At 43.3% G+C, this 10,639-nt stretch overlaps 1 pseudogene; it reads right to left on the bottom strand.

Annotated features, from left to right (window-relative positions):
• Nucleotides 1-8,198: 8,198 nt before the first annotated feature.
• Nucleotides 8,199-10,296, bottom strand: LOC147970939 (uncharacterized; annotated as a pseudogene).
• Nucleotides 10,297-10,639: the final 343 nt, after the last annotated feature.

Genomic DNA, 10,639 nt, shown 5'->3' with positions numbered 1-10,639 from the left:
CGTTGCCGCGAGAGGCAAGGCAATTAATGGTTGTCAGTTCCATTCCATTTTGGCGTGTTATAGAGCATCCACGGGACTTGTAATGCCCTCTTAGTTTAAGTTAGTTGGAGGCTTAAATAACCCAAAAGTATCCAAATAGGGAGGGTTAGAGTGGGTTAGTTCCATCTAACCCAACTATTTCAGTGGAGAGGTACTTATCTCTACTATTAAAGGGGGATCGAATGTCGTGATGGTTCGACCTCGTTCCATCCCCCGCCTCGTTCGATTTCATGGTCTCACCCCTCAATCAAGCGCAGTAAAAAAATCAATCCATCCCACACGCACGAGGACGAGGAAACCCGAAAAAAAATCGGTCCATCCGCATGCACGAGGACGAGGAAACCGGAAAACCAGCCCACGCTCTCATCTCCGCGACCCACGTCCTAGGCATGATCTCCCCCAGCCCTCTCATTCTCGATCCCATGTGTCTCAATAAAAAACTCGCTGCCGCCTCCGCCGCCTATGCTCACCGTCCCTCACCCACGTTGGTCGCATGGGATACCCCCATCACCATCGGCGCAAGGACTGGGAGGTCGTGGTGCTCTACAGCGGCGGCATGGTCGCGGCGTCGAGCATGCTAGATCCTTCCTCCGCTGAATCATGGATGCTGGGATCGCCGACGGTGATGGGAACGTCCAAGAAAGCGACGGCAGCAGCAGCCATGCCACGGGCGTTGTCGCCGGAGTGGAACTACCCGCGTGCTGGAGGATACGGGAATCACGTCAACTCGTAGCGCTGCCCTTGGCATCCCCACCAATGTGTTGTGCCGCATCCTCTCGCCTTCTCGTGGATGATTTCTTCCCCTCGTCGCCACCCTGCCTCCAGCACTATAGCGGCATGTACGGGTCCTCCACCTCCAACCTCCTTCCTCCGCTGGATCATGGATGTTGGGGTCGCTGACGGCGATGGGAACGTCCAAGAAAGCGACGACAGTGGCAGGGAGTAGCAGGCCAAGCCACCCAAGAAGCGTTGGATCAAGTCATGAAAGATGTCGATGTATTCATTTTGCGCCTAATTTTATGTCGTGATTGTAACGTGAGTTCTGCTCTTTTTCAGCTTGTTGGGATTGGGAGGAGCGATGCTGCCAGCGCACGGAGCCACGAAGTGTGAAGCGGCTCCTGGTGTCAGGTTCAATTTCTCTGTTTTTTCTTTTGCCGGTCTCCACCTATTCTTTTTTTCTGGTGGAATTAGGGATGTCAAGGAGCCAAGGACAAATGCGGATGCGATTCTTGACAAACTGCATAAGTGCATGCTTTCACATCCTGTACAAGTTTATGTGAAGTGGGATTTTGTTCATGATTTGATGAGCTCGATATCTTCTACTATGATTTGATGAGTGTGACAGATGTTTGTAATACATCTTGATTGACCATGGGTGCACATGTCCAGTGAGCTTACAAGGTTGCACAATCGGTTCTTGCTCACCGACGTGCCCTTCTCGATGGTGCCGGTGGAACCCACAATGTCATCACTGTCAGGAGGAACCGGGGGAGGAATAGAACATCAGCAGCCCCTGCAACACGGGCTCATGCAGGCTACTGCAGCGATGCCAGTGCCAAGGCGAGCGCGAGCCATGGCAGCAGCATCTCCCAATACCTGACCAAGATGCTGCCGGGCTGGCATGTTGATGGCTTCCTCTTGGACAGTGCCACATTCTCAGCTGGAGTCATATATAGTCTCCATAACGGGGTCAGTTTTGACGTCAGTTGTTATCTTTAAATTGTTAGTTCAATTCTATAATTTACAAACTACTTTGTCATGGCAATCCAGTTCAAATACTATAGTATTCTGTTTATGCCACGTATACTTGTATAAAAATAGAGGTGGTCCATTCATCTTTGGATAAGATTTGGCACAAATAGGTGAATAAGAACGAATATTTCTTGTGGCTTATGATGGCGGGGTGATGGGCAGCCTTCCTTGAGGATTATTGTGACCGAAGTGACTGATTGCTGGCAGAACTTCAAAGAAATGTGTTAGGTATTGTCGTACTATCAGTAGTAACCATATGCAGTAGGTATAAACTGATAACCTTTCATTCTACTGTACTATTTAATGTATTGCTACTCTTTATGAAATTTCCGAAGATACGATATTATTACTACTTATTAGGTAAAAATATGGTATGCATTTTTTACAGATTATGAGATGCAAATTTTGCCTGATTGATGGTGTGTTTAATGATTGTAAAAATGCCGCATGGTTACATGGTGGTTATTAGTTATGGCCAGTACATGCATGATATTGGTGCAAATCTTTTTTTCCATTCCCCTTTTCACTACTGAATCGAGAACCTCATTGCTCCAATCAGCTGTAGGGTGAGCATTTTGAGCATGATTTTCCTTACTTGTACTCTGCGTGCAGATTTACAATCCCGAGCTTTATAATAAAAGAACAAATCAGTGAGCCTAGATTTATCAAATATTGGGAAAAGTACAAGTTCCTTTTGTACTTTTTGTACTGTTTGGAACACAATTTGACATTTACTTATTTCTAATCTTTTGTTGTTGTGATGTTGCCAAATTAGATCTGATTTTCTATTGTGATTCTCAAGTCCTATATTGTCCATGCCCATGTCATACAATCAGTTCTGGAACTATCTGAGTCCTCAAGGCCAAACTGCTTGAAGTCTATATGAGGAAGCTCAAAAGTAATAAGGCATCCCGCAAGTAAGCAAAATTGCAAGTACGACTTACATTGGACATGGCCTTACTTTTCATTTTTATTTTATATATAGTTCATTATTACCTCCGTGCAGTATTCCCAAAACTTTTATATTGTAGTTGGATTTTGGTTTATCGTGCCTCATGCTGGCATGTTCTTTTACGTTTAGTAGGATGGTTTGACATGGTAATTAAGAAATATTTTAATGGTATTACCTTGTGCCCTTGTTATAGTTCTAAAAAAGAAAGTGATGAATTAATTTATTTTCTAAAATTTCTCGGGGTTGTTTTTTTATTGAATAATGGTTCTACCTTATTAGGTGAAACTGCTGGTTCCAACTTCCAACTTGATATGCCTTCCTTTCGATTTGGTTTACTATACTCAGCGCATAAGCATCAGAGTTTAAGCCGGAGTAGGGGCCTGCAAGAGACGGAGCTTGTCGTAGAGTAGAGGGAAGGTATACTTGATCGCCTCTACTATCTCACCAGTGATAGAAGTAATTGGGTTCGTTATTCTTTCTATAAGGGTATACATGTGAATCGCCGTGATCAGAAATAAAATGTGTAATAGGAACCAAGTAAAATGTACATTCTATAGCTAGGTGAGGAACTAGCACAAGGGATAGTTTACATTTAGTAGCTAGGTGAAGAATTAGCACAAGGCATAACAAATCTATCAGGTGTATGAGTTCTGAAATGTAAAGACGAGGACAGTGATTAATCAGAGGCTTGTTGTTGCTCTATTGTACATATGAACCACTAGATAGAGGGAAACAAAGAGCTGCCAACCCATACTTCAGACTAAATAAAAGCCATTAGGACTAAATTTCACTGGTCCTGCCATACTTCAGACTGGAAGTACATTTAGGGTCTTAGCTAACCAGGAGCACAAGTGAGCACAATGATGAATTCACTTATTCCGAGAATTCTATGATGATTGGTGAGAATGAAAGAGGGAAAACTCAGGAAGCATTTTTTAATGGTCTGGTTAGTAAAAAAAATCCTCATGAAAACACACATACACATCAGCGCTATCAATCCATAAAAGAACAAATGACAAACATCGTAAGTGTTAGCTTATCATCTCAATGGAGCTATATCAAGTGAAGTTAAACCAGGACATCAAAGCTAGAGCGAAGTGGCGGACCAGTGAAGGAAGATCAATGTTTGTCTGGTTATTGGTGGGATGATAAATAAGACGCGTGTCAAAAAAAACATAGAACCAGTGAAGCGAAGGGTGAAGCGGGACAAATACAACAATAAAACATTGTTGTCCCGCTCCGTAGCAACGCATGGGCAGTCAGCTAGTTTGGGTTAGAGTGGGTTAGAAAATAACTCTAACTCTAACTGTGTTAGAGTATCCAAACAGGGTCGATGACCCGTTACACCGAGAGCGCAAGTGGGGATAGTAAGACATGCATTGTGAGAGTGAACATAAATCTCTACTATATTAAAGGGGGATCGAACATCGTGATGGTTCGACCTCGTTCGCTCCCCTCCCCCCTCGATCGCTCCTTTCCACCCCACGTCAAAAAAAGCAGCGAGAAAAAAAAAGAAAAAAGAAAACAACCATGACCCCACCAACACCCGTCCCACGATCCAATCTACCCCGCCCTCGTTCCCGTCTCTACACGTTCAATGCCCAAAGAACCCACATGTTCTCCACCTCCTCGCTCCCTCCCACAAGCCTAAACCACTCTGTTCCCTTCCTTTCCATCTCTCCTTCCTACTACATCCACCACGGCCGCTACGGCCGCCGCCATCGCCCATCTCCCCCTCCCTATCTCCACCACTGCATCGTGCTTCACCGCGGGACATCCCAGCGCCGCCGCTGCTGCACCCCGCCCTCTCTCCCAGGCGATGGCGGTGATGGCAGAGGCCCGAAACCCGATCTCCTCTGCAGCCCGCCAACACTAGAGATGGAAGACCACGACGGAAGCGGTCATGTGGTAGGAGGTGTTGCGCTGGAGAATGCAACGGCGGGGAGGGAGGTCGGGGTTGTCCGAGCTATGGTGGATGTCAAGGACGAGGAGAAGTATGCACTTGGAAGCATGGGCAGGGTGCTTGCCGGAACGCCCCAAAGATGAGCGCCACCGTGCTCATAGGCGGTGTCAATTTGGCGGTCAACTCCAGCTGCGTCACTGCTTCCGCGCTCTGCCTCTTCAGGCATGACAATCTCAAGGCTGTGGGTCTTGCTTCCGAGTATAATTTAGCTCTTCGAGTGTTGTTGTGTGCCTTTTTGTCTGCAATTTGAGTGTTGTGTTGAATTTTGGATAAATGATGCAGAATAGGGTGACCAAGGAGGTCCCCGTTGATTCCCTGATGGATCAGGCGGGAATTTGTGGATATCGTCATCAAAGGTGAGCTGGATGACATGCTTTACAGGTGTAGGTTTGATGGCATCTTGGCCCCACACTACTGACAGTACTTCTTTGCATCCAATGTTGTAGTGGATACTTATAGTATGTTGATGATATGCATACTTTTCTGTTTGCTTTGTGATGTTCACATTTGAAACTATATTAATGTGTTGGAGCCCTGCTTTTTGCGTTGCAAGCCAAGAGGAATATGGTGTTCCTGCACATTGTGACGATTGTTTACTTCAAATGGCTGGTGCGATCCATCTTTCATGTACAACGGTATTACCTAAATTGCTGAATATATCTGGTGCATCTCTCTCTCTCTTGTTTAATATTTTTATTCTGTCTTCCACTATATTACATTGCCTGAGACAGTCATGATTAAAACATGCAGTAAAGGAATTGACGTAGCTGCATAACTGGGATTTGTGATTTTCTTTTCCAACTTCCAACTTCCCAATGTGCTTGCACTCTGAAATTCCCGGACAGAAGTGATGTGTGTCCATCTTTTCGCTTCGATTAACTTCACAGGTACATGTGGACATGCCCTACTGAGCTGATTGATGATTCTAATTCACATGAATGATCGAAGCAGAAAGGGAACAACAGGTCAAAGAATGTGGTTTTCTCTCATGTTTGTTCATGCATGGCATGCTTCTCGTGATCTCTAATGGTGGTGGTGTTGTTTCTAACTTTATAACATTTCCTCTGCATCGACCTTGATATATTTCACATTCATATAGGCAGTTGACTTACATCCGATGAATGATTTCACTTCAAATTATAGGCTATCACACAAGTGTCCTATTATGACTAACCCATGTTTTGAATGGAGACATCTTCTTACCGTTCCCATATCCTTCAGAGTTTTTTTCCTTGTGGGAGATGCAAATATGTTTCGGGAAAGGGGACAACACACATCTTTTCAATTTTGGGCAAGTACTATTCTGCTAAAAGTATTTAACGTGTTAGCCTGCATGTGTTTTTGAATGAATTTGCAGTAGTTTTTGCGCTCAACAATATTTTTCCCGTTGTAGTATTTTAGCTGCCTTTATTGGCATGCACATTCTTAACCAATTAGTATGCACATTCCTATTTTGTTATCATATTTACTATAGGTGCAGTTGTCACAAAAGCGATGTAATAAGGCTGAACAATTCAATTATAATTGCCATGAACTTGTTCAATACCTAGCATTGTTAGAATATTTTGTTATACACTCTTTTCGAGAATAAAACATTTGCTCCTTTTGAGTAATGTAATGTTTGAACAGTTCGTTTCGAAGGGAGCTAGAAGGGTGCGTAGTATCTTCTAGAGTGAGATCAAGCATGAGCAACACCTTCATTTTTTTCAAACTACTAGCATATTAAGTTCTGCTCAATAATTAATATGATGGCAAAGGTATGATCAATTCTCTTTGTGCTTTAAACTTTGTCATCCACTGCCCAACTTAATTCATTTTGCTAGACCATAAAGGCTTTACTTGCTTCTGAATCTTACGTCCACCTCTCGTTGGCATGAGTGGTGGCATGGTCTTCAGGGGTGAGCTTGGAGCCCGGGATTGATTATGAGGCTATAGCTTGGGTTTGATTTGTATCGCTGCCAGAAAATGTGATTTGTGCCAGGAAGAAGTCAGTTAGTTGTACTATGCTATTATTGCTGTGCATTTATATTAAAAATTAAAATTGTAACTCAAGTATGTTTCTTACCGGAGTCAACTACATGAACACTGAACGTGTCAAAACTGAGCAGTGTATTGACTACCCATGTTGTAGACAAAGAAACATATACACATCATTCCTACATGGTGAGCATGAAGCCAAAACCATCCAGCCATCAGTCTGCTAGCCTTTTTTAGGTAGTCCAGGTTCTGAGCGGGCCAAATAGACTCTGGTGATCATCTATTCGTCTTCTTTTATTGTAGTCGTTAGTTTTCCGACTCTGATTGTCTGCCATGTCCCTACGCTGGTCTTCTCCCTAGATATTTGCAACAATAAGCCTTTGAGAGTTTTATTTGTCATTCATGTGAGTTCTATTTATTTGTCTATATCTGAAAAAGGCAGGTGGTGTACATCTGAGTTAATTTGCCAAATTTGGTTGTATTTTACATTGAAAGGAGAAGACGATCCCTACCACACATTTGAGTTATTCCAATTCATACATCTTATGTCCACTTCAGAATATTGATGCAGTACAGATATAATAAGACTTTGTAGAAGTAAACACCATCGGAGAAGCGCCATGGGGATAAGTTATTTGGGGGGAGATGAACAACAGAAGGAGGCACCATAGTCATGGTGGTGCCGACAAGCTTGGTTGAGACCAAGTAGGTGAAGCTGGTGCCATCAACAATCGAGGAGGCACTGGAAAAGTTGTTCTTGTCCAAGTAGCGCCCGGAAGGACCTGCAGGCCAGAGGTGGGAGCTTGGTTCTAGAGGTCGTGGGTTGGTCGGAGGAGGAGAGGGGTAAATAGAGATAGTTTGAGAGGTACGAATGAAAAAATGGGAGGACAAAGACAATACCTTGTCTTGCTCATGTCTGGGCGATTGAGAAGGAAGCACTTGTATTGGAGGAGAAAAATTGGAGGAATATGTGGTGGTTTCAAAACTGATGCAAAAAAATCATCGATATTGCTTGGGTGCAATCTTAAACTGCAAATTGCAAGAGCTTATTGCATTTATAAATGTTCTGGACCGTGGCGCACGGGCATCTAATAAAATATACATTTCAAGCAAAGTCAAATTTATTGTTTCCGGAATATTACATGTCTATATTTTATATACATGTGTGATTTTTGACATGCATTATGTCTACACTATGAGATGACAAAAAGCTTAAGGAGCCGTGGCAACGCACGTGCAGTCAACTAGTATATTTAAGGGCAGATACATACAATATTTACAATGCTATTGTGCATGAGATTAGTAGATGGATGTGGTGCCCATGAGTAATAGCATCTGGGGTTACATAGATTATAATATAGGCGGCAGTTGTACAAAAGCAACGTATGGCATCATTGGAGACCACAGGTAAGGTTCATCCTATCATAGAGCCAAATTAGATGTTCTTAAAGCGACAGGCTATGCGCGCAGAAGGCATGTATTGTTGTTGATGGTGCATCTAGAGCACATGGAAGTTTACCAAAAGCTATCTCTTGTAGTCTCCAGGCGCTGTTCAGACTTCGTACCAATATACGACAGCCTTTGTGTCAGTTTTTCAATGCTTGCAAGTGATGCTTTCATAACCCCTTTGGTGTTATGCTGCCATTTCAAGTGTCGAGCAGTCGTTGTGTTTTGTATTTGAGTAGAATACTAAGTCATATATCTGACGGCGTAGTACCACCCTTTGTGTAGCTTCTTGATTGTCTTGTTCGCTGCTACTAACCATCTGACCAGATGCTTGAATTCGTTTTCTAGCCTCTTGACATGGGTGTAGTGGTAGTCTCTCATTTCTCTGCCTTATGCATTTTCCATGTACCTAATAGCTGCGATAGCTTCTGCATCTTCATAGCCATCTAAAATTGCACCCATATTGAGGTCGGAACAAGCAAACCATCAAGCAATTGCAAGGAAGAATTGAAAGTAACCGTCACACGATTCTTGACGCCCGGACATATCTTGTGATAGTAACTTGCAGGGGGTAACTTCAAAGCTTTTAGCATAAGGTCAAATATGTGGGCATAAGGAATTACTATCAAGTAGTCATCTTCTTGTAGAGGAAAAGTAATGGTATGCCAAATATCATGATTAGAAACCAGTAAGAATGATTGATAAAATAGTAATGATGTATTCTAAATGCATATATAACGCAAAATATAGTGCACTATATTTTCTATGATGAACTATCTATATGAATTCAAAAGTGTGACACTGACTATATGTATTGCATCTGGATATGGAAGAAGTATTTCAAACATTTCCTAAAGGATTAGTGAAAGAGAGGTCAAAGATAATTATATTTTTTCCAATCTTCTGAGTTGGAAGCACGTCATGGATTGGAAAAATTCACCCTTTCAAGTTTCTTTTGTCTCTACAACTAATAAATCGATAGCAACATAGCACAATCAGGATATAGAACAAATGTCAATATTATTTATGGTGACATAAAAAATCAGTAGCTATGTCTGCTTGATTCTTCTATAGAAGTTGAGATGACACTATTATTTCCGGATGACATAAATATGTTATGTGCCTCACATGGAATAAGTGCTACAAAGTGGAAATTCAGCCTAAACATTCTCACTAAGGCTTTAGCTATAGAGCAAGGAAAAAAAGAGTGGCATGACCAGTACAGCTAAAATGTAGAACAATAATGCTTTTAGCACTAAGAACCTGTGAAAGCAAAATCGAAGACACAAGGGCAAAAGCTCAATCATGTGTAACAGAGGCTGAACAACAGACATTAAGCTGGCACATTGTGAAACCTGACATCTCTAGGACCAAATTATGTGTAACAGAGGCCGCATAACAGATATTAAAGTGGCACATTCTGAAATCTGAAATCTTTAGGAGAAAATTACTTAGGGATAATGAACTGTGTGTAACCTATCGAAGTGGTAACTATAAAAGGGGAGACATTTTGTGTGCACACACTAGAAACCAATCAGCAATGTGGGAGCTGGGAGGGATGCAGAACGAAAGCACCAATTTTGTTCCGATTTGCTCATTTGTATATCCAGGGCTACACGAATAGTTGCTCGACCACCGTCGGCATCATGTTTGGATGGTATTAGTCAGGGTTTATCACAAACACTTCATATAAGTGGATAGGGGCTTGGAATGAAGCGTGTGATTAGGTACTTGCTTCACGTAGACTGCAGTATTTTCACTCGTGCATATCCAGGCACAAGGCCGCATGATCTTTTCCATAAGCTGCAGGTGGGACTGATAATGGGCGTCCCACCACATCTCACTTAATGCCAACAGGGCTAGGTGGCTGATAGCCAACAAGCCAGTAAAAAAATTTGTGCATTAAGTGTGATCAAGTGGCCTCCCACTTCCGAAAGGTATACAACATGCAGATATGTGATGTATGTATGCAGATATAGTTTGTTTTCTTGGAGGCTGGTTGTTTCACGGAAAATATTTGCACTGTTCACATGAACCTCTTCCTCTGAGAAATGAGTTACAATAGGGATTCAGAATGTTACCCTGGGTTCAGGTGTTGTTGTCCTTGATAATGCCGAGGCTGAAGATCATCCTCGTCACATACAACTCCAATGTCCACGTCGTCCATGCGTGATTTGTTGGATCTGAGCTGGAAGAGAGAAATTGAGGTGAGGAGAAAGTAGAGAATGAAGGATCAATGAACCTGGGTGGTGAATTACCTTTGTTGTCACAGGCGTGGATGACTCTTGCTGGCGTCGCTGAGTAGGGGGGAGACTGGGTTGACGACGGTGGCCGCGGCCGGCGAGGCGGAGGGGTGAGGTAGAGGAGGCCTTAGAGGGGGCGAGGGGACGAGTGGGAGTGGGTGGAGCAGGGGGAGAGGACCGAGGAGGCGGGGGAATCTTATCCTCTCGCCGGCGACGTGGCGGCGCCGGGCATCGCACCTGGTTCGGCGGGGACGAGCGGAGGGGGGG

Source organism: Triticum urartu, chromosome 5A (assembly GCF_056163025.1).
Source record: "Triticum urartu cultivar PI428250 chromosome 5A, HENAU_Tu73, whole genome shotgun sequence".
Lineage (NCBI taxonomy): Eukaryota > Viridiplantae > Streptophyta > Magnoliopsida > Poales > Poaceae > Triticum > Triticum urartu.
Note: the sequence above shows the minus strand (reverse complement) of the source record. Positions and strands in the feature narration are given on the sequence as shown.